This window comes from Triticum aestivum, chromosome 5A (assembly GCF_018294505.1).
Source record: "Triticum aestivum cultivar Chinese Spring chromosome 5A, IWGSC CS RefSeq v2.1, whole genome shotgun sequence".
Taxonomy (NCBI): Eukaryota; Viridiplantae; Streptophyta; class Magnoliopsida; order Poales; family Poaceae; genus Triticum; species Triticum aestivum.
The window spans coordinates 676,623,867-676,650,651 of record NC_057806.1 but is presented as its reverse complement, the minus strand read 5'-3'; positions in this window follow the sequence as shown (position 1 = coordinate 676,650,651).

The following is a 26,785-nucleotide window of genomic DNA, read 5'->3' as shown; positions in this document are numbered from 1 at the left end:
ATCTTGATGATATGCACAACTTCTGTATTGAACACTTCTTCATCCAAGGTCATTTTGATGAACTTTCGAGCACATGTTCAATTTCACTTGGACTTGACCTCATCCACTCGGATATTAGATACTTTCACTCGGATCGTCCGATTGGACTTTTTCACTCGGAAGACAATCTTTCACTCGGATGACTATATTTCCACTCGGATGACTATATTTGCACTCGGAAGGCACTATCTTATTCACTCGGATGACTATATTTCCACTCGGAAGGCACTATCTTATTCAATCGGCAAGTTTTCGTCCCGATGGTAATCTTTTCACTCGGAATATTTTCACCTGGACGACAATTTCACTCGGATGATCATATTTTCACTCGGATGACTATATTTCCACTTGGATAATAATAAGTTCATCGGTCAGCAAACTTTCACTCGACCGTACAATTTCACTCGACCGTAAACTTTCACTTAGATGGTAAACTTTTCACTCGGATTTCCGACTAAAAACATAGCCCGATCTTGATTTGTCTCTCCAGGCCTCATATGATCACGGATTGAGACGAATTATATATGAAAATCGATCGGCTCGACGAGACGAAACTTTTCCATGTTGAAGGTTTTTCGATTCAAGGCTGTATTGATGGCCGAATTACTCGTGCAACCTATCAGACAAGTGTCTGGCACCTCGCGCCATATTTCCGTTGAGGTTCAGTCTGCAGTATATTACCTCTAACTTTTGCATATGAACTCGGATTGAGATGATTTATATATAAAAATCGATTGCCTCGACGAGACAAAGACAATTCCTTAAGAGTGCTCCTTCATCCGAGTGAAAGATTTTGTGAGCAAACAACTTGTGGGAACAAGAATCAACTAGCATAGGAAGGTAAAACAAGCATAACTTCAAAACTTTAAGCACATAGAGAGGAAACTTGATATTATTGCAATTCCTACAAGCGTATGTTCCTCCCTCATAATAATTTTCAGTAGCATCATGAATGAATTCAACAATATAACCAGCACTTAAAGCATTCTTTTCATGATCTACAAGCATAGAAAATTTACTACTCTCCACACAAGCAAAATTCTTCTCATGAATAATACTGGGAGCAAACTCAACAAAATAAATATCATGTGATTGAAAATTAAGATCAAGATGACAAGGTTCATTGTTATTATTATTCTTTAAAGCACACGTGTCATCACAATAATCATCATAGATAGGAGGCATGCTTTCATCATAGTAAATTTGCTCATCAAAGCTTGGGGGACAAAAAATATCATCTTCATCAAACATAGCTTCCCCAAGCTTGTGGCTTTGCATATTATTAGCTTCATGGATATTCAAGGAATTCATACTAACAACATTGCAATCATGCTCATCATTCAAATATTTAGTGCCAAACATTTTATAGATTTCTTCTTCTAGCACTTGAGCACAATTATCCTTTCCATCATACTCACGAAAGATATTAAAAAGGTGAAGAGTATGAGACAAACTCAATTCCATTTTTTGTAGTTTTCTTTTATAAACTAAACTAGTGATAAAACAAGAAACTAAAAGACTCGATTGCAAGATCTAAAGATATACCTTCAAGCGCTAACCTCCCCGGCAACAGCGCCAGAAAAGAGCTTGATGTCTACTACACAACCTTCTTCTTGTAGACGTTGTTGGGCCTCCAAGTGCAGAGGTTTGTAGGACAGTAGCAAATTTCCCTCAAGTGGATGACCTAAGGTTTATCAATCCGTAGGAGGTGTAGGATGAAGATGGTCTCTCTCAAGCAACCTTGCAACCAAATAACAAAGAGTCTCTTGTGTCCCCAACACACCCAATACAATGGTAAATTGTATAGGTGCACTAGTTCGGCGAATAGATGGTGATAGAAGTGCAATATGGATAGTAGATAATAGTATTTGTAATCTGAAAATATAAAAACAGCAAGGTAACGAATGATCAAAGTGAGCGTAAACGGTATTGCAATGCGTGCAAATAAGGCCTAGGGTTCATACTTTCGCTAGTGTAAGTTCCCTCAACATGCAACAAAGAGTCACTCCAAAGTCACTAATAGAGGAGAACGAACGAAGAGATTATGGTAGGGTACGAAACCACCTCAAAGTTATTCTTTCCAATCAATCCGTTGGGCTATTCCTATAAGTGTCACAAACAACCCTAGAGTTCGTACTAGAATAACACCTCAAGACACAAATCAACTAAAACCCTAATGTCACCTAGATACACCAATGTCACCTCAAGTATCCGTGGGTATGATTATACGATATGCATCACACAATCTCATATTCATCTATTCAACCAACACATAGGACCTCAAAGAGTGCCCCAAAGTTCTACCGGAGAATCACGACGAACACGTGTGCCAACCCCTATGCATAGGTTCATGGGCGGAACCCGCAAGTTGGTCACCAAAACATACATCAAGTGAATCACGTGATATCCCATTGTCACCACAGATATCCACGACAAGACATATATCAAGTGTTCTCAAATCTTTAAAGACTCAATCTGATAAGATAACTCCAAAGGGGAAACTCAATTCATTACAAGAGAGTAGAGGGGGGAAGAAACATCATAGGATCCAAATATAATAGCAAAGCTCGCGATACATCAAGATCGTATTATCTCAAGAACACGAGAGAGAGAGAGATCAAACACATAGCTACTGGTACATACCCTCAGCCCCGAGGGAGAACTACTCCCTCCTTGTCATGGAGAGCACCGGGATGATGAAGATGGCCACCGGAGAAGGATTGCCCCCTCCGGCAGGGTGCCGTAACGGGTCTAGATTGGGTTTCGGTGGCTACGGGGGCTTCTGGTGGCGGAACTCCCGATCTATCTTGCGTTCTGGAAGTTTTAGGGTATATGGAGTTATATAGGCAGAAGAAGCATGTCAGGGGAGCCACGAGGGCCCCACGAGACAGGGGGCGCGCCCTAGGGGGGGCGCCCCCCACCCTCATGAGCACCTCGTTCCTTCCTTGACATGAGGTCCAAGTCCATCGACTGGCTTTCATTCCAAAAATAACTTCTCCAGTTGATTTCGTTCCGTTTCAACTCTGTCTGATATTCCTTTTCTTCAAAACACTGAAATAGGCATAAAACAACAAATCTTGGCTGGCCCTCCGGTTAATAGGTTAGTCCAAAAATAATATAAAAGTGGATAATAAAGCCCAATATGGTCCAAAACAGTAGATAATATAGCATGGAGAAATCAAAAATTATAGATACGTTGGAGACGTATCAGTTCAAAGCAAGCGTTTCCAACACCGAGGATTGGTTGAGTTGAAGTTCATTTCATTGCTTGTTATTTGTTGTGTGATGAAAACTTTTGTATTTATAATGTATCCTCGTTGTCGTTGTGGGTTGATGACCTGTTGTATATAATAAAATGATATTTCTGTGATAAATTTACTAAATTTATGAATGGCTTTCGAGTCGCTTCTCTGAGTGGGTGCTGCGACGAGGCAAAAAATTATGTTCCGAATACATAATTGTACGTGCATTGCAACAGGTTATCGGATGAGGCCAATCAACAATAGTACACTATTTGTACTAGCTTCACATGCTGCACTATCTCCACGTCTACGTACGTAATACAACATGTTTTAAAATTGAGACCAGCCACCCATCCTCACAAAGAACACTTTTTAACCTAGCACATACTCCAGGAAATTTGGCTACAATGTGAGGTGGGCCATATGTTAATGTGTTCGCTGTACGTAACCAGCACCTCGAATCCTCGATACTACTACTATAAGTAGTAGGAGTAGTAGGGTGGCATGGGCCAGAACAAGCATTCACGTCTACGAGTACAGCACACGCCACTAGCATGACTTCCATCTGACACCATATTTGTTGGAGTCCGTGCTACAACAATCTCTTCAACCTCATCGTTTCTCTAACTCAGCCATCATGTGGCGGGCGAGGTGGGGGTTTGCCAATAGTCGGTTTCCTCAACCGCGGTCCCACTTGTAAGGCCAACTCCAACGCACGACCCCAAATGGACCTCCGTTTTGCCCGGATTCTGTCCGTTTGGGTAGGGCAATGGGGTCGTGTCCGGGCCATTTCTCGGATGCGGTGGCCGTGCGCCGAACGTGCGGACGCATCCCGGCCGCGTACATTTTTCTTTGCAAACACATATCTTTTTTCATCATTGATTTTTTGGTACATGGAAATACATCACCAAAATTTTGACTAGAAAAACAAGAACCACAAGAATACATTTTATAAGATATCCAACTTCCATAACTGCTCCTGTAAGTTGGATTAGTGCCTTCTCGATGCATTCATTGTTGATCTGCGAAGGCTCGATCCTGCGTGCTTCTTTCTTCTTCGAGTGTAAAGAATTAGATGTGTCTAGCCTCTATTCTATCAACAAGTGCACCAGTCTCATCTCTAAGCCTCTATGCTAGCTAAAAGTGCTAGAACATCTACTAAATTGCGCTATATCAATATATCGTTGTACTCTTCTTCCTAATACCAAAACTTGCATCCATTCTACACAATAAAATTTGAAGTTAGCACAACTAGTCTAATCCGAGAGCACAACCAAAGATTTGGTCGAGTTCTTCCTCCTTTTGCCGACACGTGGGACATCCAGCATCCAGGTCGTGTCATGCAAGAAAATAGAGTGAAAGGTGAAGCCACGTGATGTGCATCTTGGGTTAAACTGTAAATAGAATCTTACTACTCTTGAGTAACTCCAAAAGCGGCCACAGAAGATCTTTATTGGATTTGTTTTTCATCACCAGCACGTCGAGGTGAAAGATGTGCAGGTTCAGTGGGTCCTCTTTCATTTTCACTGACATGTGGGACTACATATGAGCAAACATATGATGGGCTCCGCACGTCTGCTGGCTAGCTGAGAAGAGAGATAGAGGAGGGCTAAGCACGGACTCCAGGAAATTTGTTCTACGTAACCAGCACCTCGATATAGTGGGGTGGCATGGGCCATAACTAGCATTCATGTCTAGCAGTACGGCACACGCCACCCACACGAGTCCCATCCGACACCAATTTTCTTGGAGTCCGTGCTAGCTACAGCCATCTCTTCTCCCTCCTGTTCTCTCAGCCATCGCGCGGTGGGTGGGGTGGGGGTTTGCCGATAGTCGGTTTTCTCAATTGTGGTCCCACTTGTAAGTGAAAATGCAACACAACACGCATTCCCCCTTGAGCGGCATGCCGGACAAACCGCGTGGGGGTGCAACGCGAACACGGCATGCTTTTCCTTTTGAACTTGCAACTTGTAAAATTTGGTTCTGCTCCATGGGGCGACCGATAGATAGAAATAACGATTTTCCCTAGAGTAATGAGAAGTTTGGTTTTGGTGCGGTTCATGCATGGAGTATGTAGGAAAATTACGAAGTTGATGTGAAAGGTAAGATAATTACTAGTAGTACCATATACTACTACATGGATTTGACGGAAAGATAAAGATACATACAGATCCATCAACGACATCCTCACGCCCCAGTGCACCAGGTCACCAACCGACGTGTGAGGAGCAGTGGTGTTGGTGGCAAGCTCAACGTGCTTCTGAACAATGTCATCCAAGGTTGCCCTGCGGTCCAAGAAGGCCAGCGTCATATCATCCTCCTCTTGCATGTAGTAGTCCTTGTGGATGATTTGCGCGTAGATGTGGGTGATTATGTTGATGGTGTCTTGCTACGCCATGCGCTGCGTGGCGAGCGCGACCTCGGGTGGACATTCTCTGGCGCGACGGCAGGCAGTCGCAGGGCCACCAGTGCGTCGAAGAGATTGTCACCATAGAGGCTGTTGAGGGTGGCAGGCATCGCAGAGCCTGGGCGCGTGGGCTGGAGGCGTACGTCAAGGTCATCCGTGAGCTTCTTGACGACGATGAACTTGTCAAGGAAGCTGACGAGGGCCTCGTGGAACAAGGAGACGAAGCTGTCGTCCAAGCGGCCCCTCGCCCTGGCGGCCTCAAGCACTACCTGGAGATGTTCCTCCGTGCCGGGCTGTAGTCCGGCGTCGTGGACCATCTGGCATAGCCGGCTGATGCTCGCGCTCATCGCCTCCATGGGTCTAGCTTATAGTCAACTGATCTTGCGATTGGAGTGTTCCCTCTTGCCCTTGGGCGCGTAGGTGCATAGGATTTCGTAGATTGGACTGGCGGGAGCCTTTATATGAGAAGTGCAGACTGCGTTGAATTCACGTGCGTGTTGGCCATCTACTCCTCGCCCCTCTACTGCACCTGCCTTTGGCTGTATGACAGGCTGGCCAACCACCCGTTGGGCCCACGTGTCATACACCCAAAGGCAAGTGCAGTAAGTCAATGAAGTTACGTCCCCCTCCGTGCCCATGCATGCTTTCAATGACTTGAGACTACCAAACATCACATGCAGTGGTTAGTTCATTGCATGTAATCCTATTAAGTAGAAAAAACACATTAAGTTACCTCGCCGATAGGAATAAAACAATACACCATGTATTTATTTACAGAGGGAATATTACATTTTTTGTGACATGCATTACTAGATATTGCTAGTCAAATACTAAATCCAGATGGACGTGGTAGTACTACTAAATCCAGACGGTGGTGCTAGTACTAGTAGTAGTAGTACTACCAATGTAGTAGCACTGTACTACCCGTTGGTCAAATTATTACATGTTGCTCCTCACTGTGAAGTGATAAGACCCTACGCCGGAGATGACACCTGAGTATAGGCGCCGTGTTCGGCATACCATAGTCAGCCTCACCGTCTGTAGTCACTCTCATCATGGCTGTAGACCTAGCCTGCTTACAACTAGCCGTGTTCGACATAATTTCCCGTGCGTAGATGCCCGTGCATTGCACGAAACACCAAGATTGGGGGGTGGACGGCGCCGGCAGCGGCCATCGCGCTAGATTTTTCCATGGCCTTCTAGATGTGGTGGGCAGGAGATAAGGCTAATTGTGAGAGACAAGGAGTTGTTCGTAAATAGGGAACAAGTGCGGGCATCTTTTTGCAAAACTGGAGAAGTTTGGTTTGTATGCGTCAAATCTAGATCCGACGGCTATTGGTGAAAGATGGCAGGCACAACATCATCACCAACTCAGGACCTGTTTGATTCGCAGGATTTTGAAAACGCGGGAATAGGACACTGCAATACTACAAGTTTCAAACTGATATTACAAATGTTAGGAGTAAGGCTGCACCTACGAAGAGGGAATTACTAAGAAGTTTACGTAAGAACTTTCGTTACTTTAGGTGGATGCAGCATTATCGTACAAACTAAAATCCACTGCCCTGACAAGTCACTAATGGGAAAATAAGTTTTCGAGTCTCTGGCCACTTGATGTTTCAAAAATAAATTCAGCTTCTGCGGAGACTTTGTCATTTAGGCTTAGACGCTTGCGATGATCAGCACGCCATTCATTGTTGTGCCAGAGAAAGAAAAACCTCATTACATTGAGCATACTTGCCTCCAGAACAAAGAACCTGGCCCATTTAATCTCAGATGTGCTGCCTCGGTAGTCGATCAAATCAATTTCTGTAAGATGGAGATCAAGGCATTCGATGAGATTGTTATAGTGCAGCACATTTTTCAGTTTCGGGTCTTTTTTATCTGCAAAAGAAGAGAACATATTAGAGCAGCTGGCTGTATAAGATTGCCGTGTCATCAAGAGGTACCAATATCATTCGTTCATACGATAGGGTTGGCTGGCTAGTGATATGTTCTCTCTCTCTCTCTCTCTCTCTCTCTCTCTCTCTCTCTCTCTTTCTCTTTCCTCTCATTTACCTAGGAGTACGTGAAGAGCTTGGCCATTTGTTGCCTTCCACTATGGGGCCGATGCCATAATATGGATCGATGTCAAATCAAAAGATTTTGGCACCGGTCTGGCGATGTGAGAGAGTGGGCACCGCTGTGCACACAAACCCACATGTATAAACAAACAAATCAAACCAACTACACCAGCCTCTCACTGTCCCAAACAAGTGTTTTTTTATTGCCTCAGTCCTCTCTCTCCCACGCAAGTGTTTTTTCATTGCGTGAGTTAATTTGGCACCAGAGCAAAGTAGGTGATCCATATTGGGGCACCAGTTGAGCAATGGAGGGGCATCGATGCCAAATGCATCACAAGTGAATTTGGCACGTGTTTTGGCCTACATAGTGGAGGGCCGTTATAGCCCACTTTTGTACTACCTCTTATTTAGTATACAATTTTGACCATATATTTATGTAAGAAAATGCCAATGCATGTCACTAAAAATTTCACCATTTGAAATTATGTTAAATACGAATCCAACGATATAGTTCTTAGTCACATGCATTAACATTTTGTCAGTTAAATCTATGGTCAAATTTTGATACTACAAAATAGGAAGAGTAAACCAGGACGGAGGTAGTACTTGCTCTTAGGGTAACCAAAGAGTTACTGGAGTAGTCTAAGTTACTTTCCACTATGACTAGCCTAGGCTACTATAGTAGTACAACAAAAAAAGGATGCAGGTGATCACGTGAGAAAAATTACTAAAAACATTTCTTTCGGTGCAGTTCGTAGATGCAGTTTTGAACACTACACTTATCATCGTAATTTGGGAAAATTACGAAAACTTTGAGCTACGTTGTGATTACCGTTTACTAATAGGAAAGAAGTTTCACCTTGATGAGTAGCTTCTCCGTGCACAGAAAGCATGTAAGGAATCCAACAACTTGATCTAGATTGGGGCCGATAGATTTTATTACCAAGATCTTCACTGTGCGCATAGACATGGTCAAGCTTGTGGGAATCATTTTCTAGAAGACGGTCGTAAATACATCAAGAAGAAATTTAAAAATGTGAATTTCAAGAAGACGAAGAAGAAGATGAGTGATGTACCTGAACGATTACGGATCCAATAAAGAGTTCGGAGAATTTGGCAGATGAGTGCACCAATGCTGTCAATTTCGGCGCGTCAATGACCCTGATTTTTGTTGGACCTTCTAGATCTGATACAAGCAATCTCTCAAGGAAAGGCGCATTCTCAATGACCACAACGTGGAATAGCTGGAGTGATCTCTTCCCAGTTGATGTCTTGTTGCGGGGCCAGCAAGACACATAAATCCATCAGAGATTCGTCGAGGCAATGTGGAGGCTAATGAACCGGTGGATCTGCTCAAGACAAAGGTACTCAAGTGCAGTACAGCTGCGGAGCAGGTGCTCCATAGCCTTCTTCAAGATGACAACGCCGAAGAGGTCAAGCTTCTTGAGTTGAGGGAGAAGAAGGTCAGGCGCGACATTAATCTGGGGAAGATAACAGGAGCTAAAGCTGGCGCAGCGCAGCGTTGGCACGAGGCAAAGCACAGACGGCGGTAGAGAGCGACATCATTCAGCTTCAAAGCTGAGTTCCTCGAGCTGATCTAGGGCATGGGATAAGAACCACTCGTCAAACATGGGTTGGACCTTGCAGTTGGTACGGAACATGTGGATGTCAAGGCGTCTGGCTGGCCCAGGGTGCGATGGAAGGATCTTGGATTCTGCGGCCATGCATTTGCAATCCCCGTCGCAGAGGCAACTATCGACGGTGAGGTTGAGGGGGACGTGGCGGTAGAGGGGGCGCCACCGCCGGGAGAGAAGGGCGGTCCGCACGGCTGATTTGGTTGGGAGGAGGCCGATGATGATGAGTAGCATGTTGTCGGGGAGGCTGCTGATGAATTCCAGGCTCGTCGGATGCGGTTTTGGCTCGAGCCGCCTCCGCTTGTTGGCTGCCTCGCCGTCCATCTCAACCGACGGTGACGCTGGTGTACACGTGTTCTGGTGTGTGTTGTGTGCTGGGTGTGCGCGAGTGCGTCCTTCCGTGCATGCCGCCGCACAGTGGTGAATTGTGCGCGAGTGCTTCCTCCATGCGGAAGAAGTGTGTCCTCAATGCACCCTCAATTTACTATCGTGCATGGTGCTACCCCGAGTGGTTTCAACTTTGTTTACTTGATCGCGTGTGAGATGGGCCTCTAGTTTAGTTATTTTCACCCACTGCCACATGGGCCAGCACACGAAGATACAGAACACGAGCTAACAAAGCAGCATGTGGACTGGTTGACCAGTCAACTAAACAATATACAGAGCTATAGGCTGACATAGTGAGCGTATAATCCGTCGGTATAGAGTGTTCGTGTGAGAGGGGAGGCCCGTGAGAGATAGCAGAGAGAGAGACAGAAAGAGCTACTCCCTCCATTCGATAATGTAGTTCCAACATTTTTTTTAAAGTCAAACTTTTGAAACTTTGACTAAGTTTAATAAAGAAATTACTTATATCTACAATACCAAAGATAAATGATAGCATACAGTAAGTACATGTTGTGATAAATCTAATGATATTTCCAGATGTAAATGTTTTTGTCCACATATACCTAGTCAAACTTTTCTGAGGTTTGACTTTTAAAAACACCCATATGCTTATGGACGTGAGAGAGTCCCTAACTAGAGAGAGAGAGTGAGTGAAATAGAAAGAGTGAGTGAAAAAAGTGTGTGTGCCTGTGTGAAAGAGACATGGACAACACTTGATAAAAGTCAAGAAAACACGTGTGTGTCTTATGCAAACATATCACACATGCATCTTCGACAACGAAAGCAAGGTGAGGAGATAGTGTGTGTGGTTGTTTGCAACCGAGAGAGCAAGACCCCTAGCACGTGGCCCAGAGGGGTCTGACAAACAAGGGAGAGAGGTCGAGAGAGTCATACGGAGAAAATGAAGACATGGGGAGGAGAGAGTGTATGTTTGTCATAGAGAGATCCCCTGGAGATCGTGATGGGACTACATGGGTGGGAGATCAAGTGACAAGGTGTGTGCGCGATAGAAGATACCACGAGATATATCGAGATAGACGTATGGATGGAAGAAGACAATACGTGTGTTCCTGATGGCTAGTGAGAGATAATCATACTTAGGGGGGAGTGCTTGAGCCTATGATGGAGTGAGGGATTATGGTACTTATTAGGGGGGGTGCGTGTCACATAGAGTGAGAACAAGGGCGGAGAGTGTTGGATCGGTCTATATGTATAGCGCGAGCGAGACATGTGTATGTGTGAACCAGGGAGATATAAAGTTTGAGAGAGATTGAGGAGCCCCGATAAGGCTGAGTGGTGCGTCAGATGGCTGAGAGGGGGAAAGAGGTATTCCATCCGCTCGATAATGCAGTGCATGTAATTTTTTTAGAAGTCAAACTTTGGAAACTTTGATCAGGTTTACACAAATGTTATTTATATCTTCAATACCAAAGATACATCATACGAAACTACATCTCATGGTGAATCTAATGGTATATGTGTTGGAAATATGCCCTAGAGGCAATAATAAAAGTGTTATTATTATATTTCTTTGTTCATGATAATAGTCTTTTATTCATGCTATAACTGTATTATCCGGAAATCGTAATACACGTGTGAATACATAGACCACAATATGTCCCTAGTGAGCCTCTAGTTGACTAGCTCGTTGTGATCAACAGATAGTCATGGTTTCCTGGCTATGGACATTGGATGTCGTTGATAACGGGATCACATCATTAGGAGAATGATGTGATGGACAAGACCCAATCCTAAGACTAGCACAAAAGATCGTGTAGTTCATTTGCTAGAGCTTTGCCAATGTCAAGTATCTCTTCCTTTGACCATGAGAGCGTGTAACTCCTGGATACCGTAGGAGTGCTTTGGGTGTATCAAATGTCACAACGTAACTGGGTGACTATAAAGGTGCACTACAGGTATCTCCGAAAGTATCTATTGTTTTATGCGGATCGAGACTGGGATTTGTCACTCCGTGTAAACGGAGAGGTATCTCTGGGCCCACTCGGTAGGACATCATCATATGCGCAATGTGACCAAGGAGTTGATCACGGGATGATGTGTTACGGAACGAGTAAAGTGACTTGCCGGTAACGAGATTGAACAAGGTATCGGTATACCGACGATCGAATCTCGGGCAAGTAAAATACCGCCTGACAAAGGGAATTGTATACGGGATCGATTGAGTCCTTGACATCGTGGTTCATCCGATGAGATCATCGTGGAACATGTGGGAGCCATCATGGGTATCCAGATCCCGCTGTTGGTTATTGACCGGAGAACGTCTCGGTCATGTCTGCATGTCTCCCGAACCCGTAGGGTCTACACACTTAAGGTTCGATGACGCTCGGGTTATAAAGGAAGCTTGTATGTGGTAACCGAATGTTGTTCGGAGTCCCGGATGAGATCCCGGACGTCACGAGGAGTTCCGGAATGGTCCGGAGGTAAAGATTTATATATAGGAAGTCCTGTTTCGGCCATCGGGACAAGTTTCGGGGTCATCGGTATTGTACCGGGACCACCGGAAGGGTCCCGGGGGCCCACCAGGTGGGGCCACCTGCCCCGGGGGGCCACATGGGCTGTAGGGGGTGCGCCTTGGCCTACATGGGCCAAGGGCACCAGCCCCTAGAGGCCCATGCGCCAAGATAAAGGAAAAAGGGGAGAGTCCTAAAGGGGGAAGGCACCTCCGAGGTGCCTTGGGGAGGATGGACTCCTCCCCCCTCCTTAGCCGCACCCCTTTCTTGGAGTAGGGGGCAAGGCTGCGCCTCCCCCCTCTCCCTTGGCCCTATATATAGTGGAGGGGTGGGAGGGCATCCATACCTGAGCCCTTGGCGCCTCCCTCCCTCCCGTGACACCTCCTCCTCTCCCGTAGGTGCTTGGCGAAGCCCTGCGGGATTGCCACGCTCCTCCACCACCACCACGCCGTTGTGCTGCTGTTGGATGGAGTCTTCCTCAACCTCTCCCTCTCCCCTTGCTGGATCAAGGCGTGGGAGACGTCACCGAGCTGTACGTGTGTTGAACGCGGAGGTGTTGTCCGTTCGGCACTTGATCATCGGTGATCTGAATCACGACGAGTACGACTCCATCAACCCCGTTCACTTGAACGCTTCCGCTTAGCGATCTACAAGGGTATGTAGATGCACTCTCCTTTCTACTCGTTGCTGGTCTCTCCATAGATAGATCTTGGTGATTCGTAGGAAAATTTTTGAATTTCTGCTACGTTCCCAACAGTGGCATCATGAGCTAGGTCTATTGCGTAGATTCTTTGCACGAGTAGAACACAAAGTAGTTGTGGGCGTTGATGTTGTTCAATATGCTTACCGTTACTAGTCCAATCTTGTTTCGACGGTATTGTGGGATGAAGCGGCCCGGACCGACCTTACACGTACTCTTACGTGAGACAGGTTCCACCGGTTGACATGCACTTGGTGCATAAGGTGGCTAGCGGGTGCCAGTCTCTCCCACTTTAGTCGGAACGGATTCGATGAAAAGGGTCCTTATGAAGGGTAAATAGCAATTGGCATATCACGTTGTGGTTTTGCGTAGGTAAGAAACGTTCTTGCTAGAAACCCATAGCAGCCACGTAAAACATGCAACAACAATTAGAGGACGTCTAACTTGTTTTTGCAGGGTATGTTATGTGATGTGATATGGCCAAGAAGAATGTGATGAATGATATGTGATGTATGAGATTGATCATGTTCTTGTAATAGGATTCACGACTTGCATGTCGATGAGTATGACAACCGGCAGGAGCCATAGGAGTTGTCTTTATTTATTGTATGACCTGCGTGTCATTGAAGAACGCCATGTAACTTACTTTACTTTATTGCTAAACGCGTTAGCCATAGAAGTAGAAGTAGTCGTTGGCGTGACAACTTCATGAAGACACGATGATGGAGATCATGATGATGGAGATCATGGTGTCAAGCCGGTGACAAGATGATCATGGAGCCCCGAAGATGAAGATCAAAGGAGCTATATGATATTGGCCATATCATGTCACTACTCTATTTGATTGCATGTGATGTTTATCATGTTTATGCATCTTGTTTACTTAGGATGACGGTAGTAAATAAGATGATCCCTTACAAAATTTCAAGAAGTGTTCTCCCCTAACTGTGCACCGTTGCTACAGTTCGTCGCTTCTAAGCACCACGTGATGATCGGGTGTGATGGATTCTTACGTTCACATACAACGGGTGTAAGACAGTTTTACACAGCGAAAACACTTAGGGTTAACTTGACGAGCCTAGCATGTGCAGACATGGCCTCGGAACACGGAGACCGAAAGGTCGAGCATGAGTCGTATAGTAGATACGATCAACATGAAGATGTTCACCGATGTTAACTAGTCCGTCTCACGTGATGATCGGACACGGCCTAGTTGACTCGGATCATGTGATCACTTAGATGACCAGAGGGATGTCTATCTGAGTGGGAGTTCATAAGATGAACTTAATTATCCTGAACATAGTCAAAAGACCTTTTGCAAATTATGTCATAGCTCACGCTATAGTTCTACTGTTTAGATATGTTCCTAGAGAAAATATAGTTGAAAGTTGATAGTAGCAATTATGCGGACAGTAGAAAGATTATGTCCTCAATGCACCGCTCAGTGTGCTGAACCCCAATCGTCGTCTGTGGATGTTGCGAACATCGGACATGCACGTTTTGATAACTACATGATAGTTCAGTTAAATGGTTTAAGTAGAGGCACCAAAGACGTTTTCGAAACGTCGCGGAACATATGAGATGTTTCGAGGGCTGAAATTGGGATTTCAGGCTCGTGCCCACGTCAAGAGGTATAAGACCTCCGACAATTTTCTTAGCCTACAAACTAAGGGAGAAAAGCTCAATCGTTGAGCTTGTGCTCAGATTGTCTGAGTGCAACAATCACTTGAATCGAGTGGGAGTTGATCTTCCAAATGAGATAGTGATGTTTCTCCAAAGTTATTGCCACCAAGCTGCTAGAGCTTCGTGATGAACTATAACATATCAGGGATAGATATGATGATCCTTGAGGTATTCGCGATGTTTGACACCGCGAAAGTAGAAATCAAGAAGGAGCATCAATTGTTGATGGTTAATGAAACCACTAGTTTCAAGAAGGGCAAGGGCAAGAAGGGATACTTCATGAAACGGCAAATCAGCTGCTGCTCCAGTGAAGAAACCCGAGGTTGAACCCAAACCCGAGACTAAGTGCTTCTGTAATAAGGGGAACAACCACTGGAGCAAGATTACCCTAGATACTTGGTAGATGAGAAGGCTGGCAAGGTCGATAGAAGTATATTGGATATACATTATGTTAATGTATACTTTACTAGTACTCCTAGTAGCACCAGGGTATTAGATACCGGTTCGGTTGCTAAGTGATAGTAACTCGAAATAAAAGCTACGGAATAAAACGGAGACTCGCTAAAGGTGAGCTGACGATACGTGTTGGAAGTGTTTCCAAGTTTGATGTGATCTAACATCGCACGCTCCCTCTACCATCAAGATTAGTATTAAACCTGAATAAGTGCTCTTGCACCTAAAGGAATGGTTTATTGAATCTTGATCGTAGGGATACACATTTTCATGCCAAAAGATATAAGATAGTAATGATAGTACCACTTACTTGTGGCACTGCCATGTAAGTCATAATGGTATAAAACGCATGAAGAAGCTCCATGTTGATGGATCTTTGGACTCACTCATTTTTGAAAAGTTTGAGACATGCGAACCATGTCTATTGGTATATATGCATGAAGAAACTCCATGCAAATGGACCGTTTGAACTCACTTGATTTTTGAATCACTTGAGATATGCAAATCATACCACATAGGCAAGATGACTGAAAAGCCTCGGTTTCAGTAAAATGGAACAAGATAGCAACTTGTTGGAAGCAACACATTTTGACGTGTGCAGTCCAATGAGTGCTGAGGCATGCAGTGAATATCGTTATGTTCTTACTTCACAGATGATTTGAGTAGATGTTGAGAATATTTACTTGATGAAACACAAGTCTGAATTATTGAATGGTTCAAGTAATTTCAGAGTGAAGTAGAAGATCATTGTGACAAGAGGATAAAATGTCTATGATATGATCATAGAGATGAATATCTGAGTTACAAGTTTTGGCACACAATTAAGACATTGTGGAAATTGTTTCATAATTAATACCGCCTGGAACACCATAGTATGATGGTGTGTCCGAACATCATAGTTGCACCCTATTGGATATGGTGCGTACCATGATGTCTCTTATCGAATTACCACTATTGTTCATGGGTTAGGCATTAGAGACAACCGCATTCACTTTAAATAGGGCACCACGTAATTCCTTGAGATGACACCGTATGAATTATGGTTTAGAGAAACCTAAGTTGTCGTTTCTTAAAGGTTTGGGGCTGCGACGCTTATGTGAAAAAGTTTCAGGATTAAGCTCGAACCCAAAGCGGATAAAATACATCTTCATAGGATACCCAAAACAGTTGGGTATACCTCCTAATTCAGATCCGAAAGCAATATGGATTGTTTCTAGAATCGGGTCCTTTCTCGAGGAAAAGTTTCTCTCGAAAGAATTGAGTGGGAGGATGGTGGAGACTTGATGAGGTTATTGAACCGTCTCTTCAACAAGTGTGTAGCAGGGCACAGGAAGTTGTTCCTGTGGCACCTACACCAATTGAAGTGGAAGCTTATGATATTGATCATGAAACTTCGGATCAAGTCACTACCAAACCTCGTGGGATGACAAGGATGCGTACTACTTCAGAGTGGTACGTAATCCTGTCTTGGAAGTCATGTTACTGGACAACAATGAACCTACGAGCTATGGAGAAACGATGGTGGGCCCGGATTCCGATAAATGGCTCGAGGCCATAAAATCCGAGAACGGATCCATGGACTTTGGTGGACTTGCCCGATGATCGGCAAGCCATTAAGATAAATGGATCTTTAAGAAGAAGACGGACGTGGATGGTAATGTCACCGTCCATGAAGCTCAACTTGTGGCGAAAAGTTTTTCACAAGTTCAAGGAGTTGACTACGATGAGATTTTCTCATCCGTAGCGATGCTTAAAGTCCGTAGGATTCATGTTAGCATTAGCTGTATTTATGAAATCTGGCAGAAGGATATCAAAACGAGTTTCCTTACCAGTTTTCGTGAGGAAAGATTGTAGGTAATACAATCAGAAAGTTTTTGTCGATCCTAAGGATGCTAAAAGGTATGCTAGCTCCAGCGATCCTTCTAAGGACTGGAGTGAGCATCTCGGAGTTGGAATGTACGCTTTGATGAGATGATCAAAGATTTTGGATTTATACAAAGTTTATGAGAAACTTGTATTTCCAAAGAAGTGAGTGGGAGCACTATAGAATTTCTGATGAGTATATGTTGTTGACATATTGATGATCAGAGATGATGTAGAATTTCTAGAAAGCATATATGGTTATTTTGAAAGTGTTTTTCAATGGAAAGCCTGGATTAAGCTACTTGAGCATTGAGCATCAAGATCTATAAGGATAGATCAAAAAGCTTAATAATACTTTCAAATGAGCACATACCTTGACATGATCTTGAAGGTGTTCAAGATGGACCAGTCAAAGAAGGAGTTCTTGCCTGAGTTGTAAGGTACGAAGTTAAGACTTAAAGCTCGACCACGGCAGAATAGAGAGAAAGGACGAATGTCGTCCCCTATGCTTAAGACATAGGCTCTACAGTATGCTATGCTATGTACCGCACCTGAAGTGTGCCTTGCCATGAGTTAGTCAAGGGGTACAAGAATGATCCAAGAATGGATCACAGACAGCGGTCAAAGTTATCCTTAGTAACTAGTGGACTAAGGAATTTTCTCGATTATGGAGGTGGTAAAAGAGTTCGTCGTAAAGGGTTATGTCGATGCAAGCTTGACACCTATCTGGATAGCTCTGAGTAGAGAGACCGGATACATATAATGGAGCAATAATTTAGAATAGCTCCAAGCAGAACAGTTATTTGGAATAGCTCCAAATAGAGCGTGGTAGCTGCATCTAGGAGATGACATAGAGATTTGTAAAGCACACACGGATCTGAAAGGTTCAGACCCGTTGACTAAAACCTCTCTCACAAGCAGAACATGACAAAACCCCAGATCTCATTGAGTCTTGATCACATGATGATGTGAACTAGTTTAGTGACACTAGTAAACTCTTTGGATGTTGGTCACATGGTGATGTGACCTGTCAGTGTTAATCACATGGTGATGTGAACTAGATTATTGACTCTAGTGCAAGTGGGAGACTGTTGGAAATATGCCCTAGAGGCAATAATAAAAGTGTTATTATTATATTTCTTTGTTCATGATAATAGTCTTTTATTCATGCTATAACTGTATTATCCGGAAATCGTAATACACGTGTGAATACATAGACCACAATATGTCCCTAGTGAGCCTCTAGTTGACTAGCTCGTTGTGATCAACAGATAGTCATGGTTTCCTGGCTATGGACATTGGATGTCGTTGATAACGGGATCACATCATTAGGAGAATGATGTGATGGACAAGACCCAATCCTAAGACTAGCACAAAAGATCGTGTAGTTCATTTGCTAGAGCTTTGCCAATGTCAAGTATCTCTTCCTTTGACCATGAGAGCGTGTAACTCCTGGATACCGTAGGAGTGCTTTGGGTGTATCAAACGTCACAACGTAACTGGTTGACTATAAAGGTGCACTACAGGTATCTCCGAAAGTATCTATTGTTTTATGCGGACCGAGACTGGGATTTGTCACTCCATGTAAACGGAGAGGTATCTCTGGGCCCACTCGGTAGGACATCATCATATGCGCAATGTGACCAAGGAGTTGATCACGGGATGATGTGTTACGGAACGAGTAAAGTGACTTGCCGGTAACGAGATTGAACAAGGTATCGGTATACCGATGATCGAATCTCGGGCAAGTAAAATACCGCCTGACAAAGGGAATTGTATATGGGATCGATTGAGTCCTTGACATCGTGGTTCATCCGATGAGATCATCGTGGAACATGTGGGAGCCATCATGGGTATCCAGATCCCGCTGTTGGTTATTGACCGGAGAACGTCTCGGTCATGTCTGCATGTCTCCCGAACCCGTAGGGTCTACACACTTAAGGTTCGATGACGCTAGGGTTATAAAGGAAGCTTGTATGTGGTAACCGAATGTTGTTCGGAGTCCCGGATGAGATCCCGGATGTCACGAGGAGTTCCGGAATGGTCCGGAGGTAAAGATTTATATATAGGAAGTCCTGTTTCGGCCATCGGGACAAGTTTCGGGGTCATCGGTATTGTACCGGGACCACCGGAAGGGTCCCGGGGGCCCACCGGGTGGGGCCACCTGCCCCGGGGGGCCACATGGGCTGTAGGGGGTGCGCCTTGGCCTACATGGGCCAAGGGCACCAGCCCCTAGAGGCCCATGCGCCAAGATAAAGGAAAAAGGGGAGAGTCCTAAAGGGGGAAGGCACCTCCGAGGTGCCTTGGGGAGGATGGACTCCTCCCCCCTCCTTAGCCGCACCCCTTTCTTGGAGTAGGGGGCAAGGCTGCGCCTCCCCCCTCTCCCTTGCCCCTATATATAGTGGAGGGGTGGGAGGGCATCCATACCTGAGCCCTTGGCGCCTCCCTCCCTCCCGTGACACCTCCTCCTCTCCCGTAGGTGCTTGGCGAAGCCCTGCGGGATTGCCACGCTCCTCCACCACCACCACGCCGTTGTGCTGCTGTTGGATGGAGTCTTCCTCAACCTCTCCCTCTCCCCTTGCTGGATCAAGGCGTGGGAGACGTCACTGAGCTGTACGTGTGTTGAACGCGGAGGTGCTGTCCGTTCGGCACTTGATCATCGGTGATCTGAATCACGACGAGTACGACTCCATCAACCCCGTTCACTTGAACGCTTCCGCTTAGCGATCTACAAGGGTATGTAGATGCACTCTCCTTTCTACTCGTTGCTGGTCTCTCCATAGATAGATCTTGGTGATTCGTAGGAAAATTTTTGAATTTCTGCTACGTTCCCCAACAATATGTTTGTCGTTCCAGATGTAATTGTTTTTCTCCACGTACATGGTAAAACTTTGTGATGTTTGACTTTTCAATAAATCAATATGCTATGGACCGAGGAGAGTGCCTAAGTCGAGAGGGATCAAGTGCGTGTGAAGGAGAATGCGTAAGTGTGCAAAAAGAGTATGTGTGTGAAAGAGAAAGTGACAACAAACGATAAATTAGAGAGAGAGAGAGAGAGTGTGTGTGTTTTCGTTTCTTAGACGAACATATCATGCATGCATCTCCGAGAGAGAAAAGCGAGGTGAGGAGATACACGAAGATAGCTAGTGTGTGATTGTTTGCAACGGAGAGAGACACCCCTATAGCACATGTCCAATAGAGGTCTGGCCAACAAGGAACAAAGGTCGAGAGGGACTCATGGAGAATATGGACACATGGGGAGGGCGAGAGGGTGTGTTTGTGATAGAGAGACCCCCTCGAGATCGTGAGGGGACTATATGGGTGGGATATCGAGGGAGGTGCGTGCGCGATAGAAAGATGCCCCGAGGGAAATCGAGATAGACCATGCACATGTTTGTGATGGAGACTAAGATTAGCTAGTCATATACATATAGAGGGGACTGCGTGTGACTACAATTGAGTGAGAGACCATCATACTTGGCTAGCTAGGCATGAGATTGTGCTTGTGTGTGTGAGAGAGAGATGGAGAGAGAACGAGGGAGAGAGATAGAGTTCTAGATGGGCCTATCGAGTGCGAGTGAGATATGCATGTGTATGTGTGACCCGGGTAGATGGAGAGTTTGAGAGAGAGGGGGAAGAGCTCTGAGACGACAGAGTGGTCCATGAGAGAGTTACGGGCAACGAGCCAAGGAATTTGTGTGCGTACGATGAGTGCACCCAAGATATCTAGCTTGGACTAGAGAATCATACATAGTGTGCGAGAGAAACCTATAGATGGAGTATATATGCATGCGAACTAGAAAGACCCCCCCCCCCACGCACACACACAAAGAGAGAGAGGGATGGAGAGAAATAGAGAGGACCAACAAGGTTTGTGTGTTGGATGCGTGCAACAGAATTGAAGATTGTCTGAGAGAGAGAGAGAGAGAGAAAGAGAGAGAGAGAGAGAGTAGGAATCCGGGAGAGGGGGAGGTCGCGTTTTATGCATCAAAGACTGATATAAACCATGTTTCGATATAAACTTGCATTCAAATATTTAAATTGGAGAACATGTTGTCTGCAATCCACACATGAACAGATATATGTGTATATCAAACAAGTTCATTAATTTGACTTTCAACATGTTCATGGAGTACTATAATACTGTACAACATGCTATTCGATTGAGGTGTTCAATTTTGGATTTAGTTCACTATTTTGACCTGGTGAACGAGCTATTTCATTGAATCGAGATATTTCATTTTGGGTTTGATTCCCGTTTTTGAGTGGGTCAACTATTTGTCATATAGTAAATCGCTAGCAACGAGCATGTAAAAACACATTACTCCCGAGCATCATCTCTCCATCTAAAAAAGAAGTGGCAAGCTAATATTTCTAAATTTGATTCAAATTGACTTGGTAAGGTAGACGTGGATGCTCGTTCTCCCAAATTTTGAACGAACCGTTTAACATCCTCTGCTCGGTGGAATTCGCCCGAGCAAATAAATGGGAGACGCGAAATTACCATCCTATGTGGGAGACGCATTAATTGGCCCATTGTGCATGGAGGGTAGGTTCGTAACTTCATCCAAGTGCGCTTTCTCCTCGGCCGAAATGACATGTGCTGAATAATTCATAAACCATGGTCGGCAAAACACGCTCTCCTCGCCCGAAATAGCTCGCACCCACTTTTTCAAAACACGCTCTCCTCGCCCGAAATCGCTCGCGCCCACTATATTTCAAAACACACCCTCCTCGCTCGAAATCGCTCCCGCCCACTATTTGGGCAGAAGCAAAGTTACTCTACTATCCCCGACCCTCAGTACACAGACCCAAGCTGAGAAGCCTAAAGGCAGGGGTAGAATTGTAACTTCCCCTCACATTTTAGACAAATGCGTTCGTAAAACATGGTTCTACTCCCCTCCCAATTTCCCCCATTCATACCTCGTGGGTGCCAAATCACTTCTCCTCGGAAGCTCCCTTCTCCCGAGCCGCGAAACCTCAGCCCCTCCTCCATGGCGCCCCCACCGCACCAATTTCACAGCCGCCCTCCTCCCTAATGCCGGAGACGCTGTCCATTTGTCGTCGTGCACTGGGCGGTGTGCCTCTTAATCCGTGCTGCTGGAGATGCCTCAACGACGGCCACATGAATCGTACCGGAGCCGATTCACCCCCGTTGTTGTTCACGGCGCCAAAGCGGCTCCAACTTCGGATCCATCCAGAGTCCCGGCGCTGCTTCCCCGAAGCCGTCGACCGTTGCGACATCGTTGTTTCCCTGCCGCCGGTGGCCACCGCAACCGCCCGGCCTCACCGACTCGGCAGCTGGACCTACCTACTTCACCATTCCGCCAGATAGGTCGCATCCTCATTTCAAATAACTTTATTTAGGCATCAGTTGTCTGAATTTTTATTCTGGGCCAATCGATTCCCAATGGGAAGCAGCACCCCTCGAGGCGGCGGAGCTCCTAGGCTGCCGGTTGGCTGGTGTCTAATGTAAGGGTGCGGGGCCGCAAGTTTGTCGCGGTAGCAGCACTTAGATGGCTATCTTAGAGTTGCGTGGGTTCAAGGTGATGATACGTCTCCAACGTATCTATAATTTTTGATTGCTCCCTGCTATATTATCTACTGTTTTGGGCATTATTGGGCTTTATTATCCACTTTTATATTACTTTCGGGACTAACCTATTAACCGGAGGCCCAGCCCAGATTTGTTGTTTTATGCCTATTTCAGTGTTTTGAAGAAAAGGAATATCAGACTGAGTCGAAACGGAACGAAATCAACTAGAGAAGTTATTTTTGGAACGAAAGCCACCCGATGGACTTGGACCCCACGTCAAGGAAGGAAGGAGGATCTCACGAGGGTAGGGGCGCGCCCACCCCCCTGGGGCGCGCCCCCTGCCTCGTGGGGCCCTCGTGGCTCCCCTGACGTGCTTCTTCTGCCTATATAACTCCATATACCCTAAAACTTCCAGAACACACAATAGATCGGGAGTTCCGCCGCCAGAAGCCTCCGTAGCCACCAAAAGTCAATCGTGACCCTGTTCCGGCACCCTGCCGGAGGGGGGAACCCTCACCGGTGGCCATATTCATCATCCCGGTGCTCTCCATGACGAGGAGGGAGTAGTTCTCCCTCGGGGCTGAGGGTATGTACCAGTAGCTATGTGTTTGATCTCTCTCTCTCGTGTTCTTGAGATGATACGATCTTGATGTATCGTGAGCTTTGCTATTATAGTTGGATCCTATGATGTTTCTTCCCCCCTCTTCTCTCTTGTAATGCATCGAGTTTCCCCTTTTGAAGTAATCTTATCGGATTGAGTATTTAAAGACTTGAGACCACTTGATGTATGTCTTGTCGTGGATATCTGTGGTGACAATGGGATACCACGTGCCACTTTATGTATGTTAAGGTGACCAACTTGCGGGATTCATGACATTGGGAACCTATGCATAGGGGTTGGCACACGTTTTCGTCGTGATTCTCCAGCAGAAACTTTGGGGCACTCTTTGAGGTCCTTTGTGTTGGTTGAATAGATGAATCTGAGATTGTGTGATGCATATTGTATAATCATACCCACGGATACTTGAGGTGACATTGGAGTATCTAGGTGACATTATGGTTTTGGTTGATTTGTGTCTTAAGGTGTTATTCTAGTACGGACTCTAGGGCTGTTTGTGACACTTATAGGAATAACCCAACGGATTGATTGGAAAGAATAACTTTGAGGTGGTTTCGTACCCTACCATAATCTCTTCGTCCGTTCTCCACTATTAGTGACTTTGGAGTGACTCTTTGTTGCATGTTGAGGGATAGTTTTATGATCCAATTATGTTAGTATTGTTGAGGGAACTTACACTAGCGAAAGTATGAACCCTAGGCCTTGTTTCAACGCATTGCAATACCGTTTACGCTCACTTTTATCATTCGTTACCTTGCTGTTTTTATTATTTCAGATTACAAATACCTTTATCTACTCTCCACATACCGCTTGTATCACCATCTCTTCGCCGAACTAGTGCACCTATACAATTTACCATTGTATTGGGTGTGTTGGGGACACAAGAGACTCTTTGTTATTTGGTTGCAGGGTTTCTTGAGAGAGACCATCTTCATCCTACGCCTCCTACGGATTGATAAACCTTAGGTCATCCACTTGAGGGAAATTTGCTACTGTCTTACAAACCTCTGCACTTGGAGGCCCAACAACGTCTACAAGAAGAAGGTTGTGTAGTAGACATCAAGCTCTTTTCTAGCGCCGTTGCTGGGGAGGTTAGCGCTTGAAGTTATATCTTTAGATCTTGCAATCGAGTCTTTTAGTTTCTTGTTTTATCAGTAGTTTAGTTTATAAAGAAAACTATAAAAAAATGGAATTGAGTTTGTCTCATACGCTTCACCTTTTTAATATCTTCCGTGAGTATGATGGAAAGGATAATTGTGCTCAAGTGCTAGAAGAAGAAATCTATAAAATGTTTGGCACTAAATATTTGAATGATGAGCATGATTGCAACGTTGTTAGTATGAATTCCTTGAATATCCATGATGCTAATGATATGCAAAGCCACAAGCTTGGGGAAGCTATGTTTGATGAAGATGATATTTTTTGTCCCCCAAGTTTTGATGAGCAAATTTATTATGATGAAAGCATGCCTCCTATCTATGATGATTATTGTGATGACATGTATGCTTTAAATAATAATTATAACCATGAAACTTGTCATCTTGATCTTAATTTTCAATCACATGATAGTTATTTTGTTGAGTTTGCTCCCACTATTATTCATGAGAAGAAATTTGCTTATGTAGAGAGTAATAAAATTTCTATGCTTGTAGATCATGAAAAGAATGCTTTAGGTGCTGGTTATATTGTTGAATTCATTCATGATGCTACTGAAAAATAATATGAGGGAGGAACATATGCTTGTAGGAGTTGCAATAATATCAAGTTTCCTCTCTATATGCTTAAAGTTTTGAAGTTATGCTTGTTTTGCTCTCCTATGCTAGTTGATTATTGTTCCCATAAGTTGTTTGCTCACAAAATCCCTATGCATAGGAAGCATGTTAGACTTAAATGTGCTAGTCATATTCTTCATGATGCTCTCTTTATGTTACAATTCTTATCGTTTATGTGAGCATCGTTGAAATCATCATGCCTAGCTAGGGGCATTAAACGATAGCGCTTGTTGGGAGGCAACCCAATTTTATTTTTTTCCTTGCTTTTTTTGTTCCTGTTTAGTAATAAATAATCCATCTAGCCTCTGTTTAGATGTGGTTTTATGTGTTTAATTAGTGTTTGTGCCAAGTAGAACCTTTGGGAAGACTTGGGGAATGTCTTGTTGATCAGGCTGTCAAAAACAGAAACTTTAGCGCTCACGAGAACTGCTTCCATTTTTATTTGAGGAGCGCTATTTAGTTAATTCTTTTTGCAGATGATTAATAGATAAATTCCTCAGGTACAACAATTTATTTGAGAATTTTATGAGTTCCAGAAGTATACGTTTGATTCAGATTACTACAGACTGTTCTGTTTTTGACAGATTCTGTTTTTCGTGTGTTGTTTACTTATTTTGATGAATCTATGGCTAGTAAAATAGTTTATAAACCATAGAGAAGTTGGAATACAGTAGTTTTAACACCAATATAAATAAATAATGAGTTCATTACAGTACCTTGAAGTGGTGATTTATTTTCTTATACTAACGGAGCTCACGAGTTTTCTACTTTAAGTTTTGTGTTGTGAAGTTTTCAAGTTTTGGGTAAAGATTCGATGGACTATGGAATGAGGAGTGGCAAGAGCCTAAGATTGGGGATTCCCAAGGCACCCCAAGGTAATATTCAAGGACAACCAAGAGCCTAAGCTTGGGGATGCCCCGGAAGGCATCCCCTCTTTCGTCTTCGTTCATCGGTAACTTTACTCGGAGCTATATTTTTATTCGCCACATGATATGTGTTTTGCTTGGAGCGTCAATTTATTTTGTTAGGATTTGCTTGCTGGTTATTTAGAACAATGTTTTGCATCTTTTATTTCAATACAAGTGGCATTGATAGTCTTTACAATGCCTATGTTACAAGTATACATGTTGCTGTTTGAAAACAGAAAGTTTACTGCTGTTGCAATAATTCCATAGAAAAGTCAGAATGTGATAAAATGTTGAAACCTTTTGCATATTAAGATCTGATAAATTTACTACAATGGGAATTTTCTTTCATAATTTTTGGAGCTAGGGAAGTTTGGATGTTTTAGCATTCTTTACAGACTATCCTGTTTAGGCAGATTACTGTTATGTTTGCATTGTTTGCATATGTTTGCTTCTTTAATGATTCTATTTGAGGATAGGACTATTAAATATGCAGAGGAATTTAGTATGCAATGTTGAATAATAATTTTAGTGATTTGCTACAGTAGAGTATGATAAGGGTTTTGCAATGGTTTATACTAACTTATCTCAGGAGTCCTTGACACTACTAGAATCAGCTACTTTGCCATCTGCCAGATCTTTGCCGTCAGCTAGCGGACGGCAAAGAAGCTCTTTGCCATCAGCTACCCGAAAGCAGACGGCAAAGAAGCTCTTTGCCATCAGCTACCCGAAAGCAGACGGCAAAGAACTGGCTGATGGCAAAGAAAGCCTTTGCCATCAGCCAGCTCTTTGCCGTCCGCTAGCTGACGGCAAAGAGGGAGGGGGGCCCACTGAGGAGCTGGTTAAAAAATACTTAACGTCCCCCTGCTTTGCCGTCCGCCGCAGATGGCAAATATGAAGAAAAGCTGATGGCAAAGGAGGGCGAACGGCAAAGGCTACCCTAACTAACCTAACTAACGGCCGAGCCCCCTCCCCCGCCCGTTACTCATCTCTCTCCCTCGACCTCCTCCG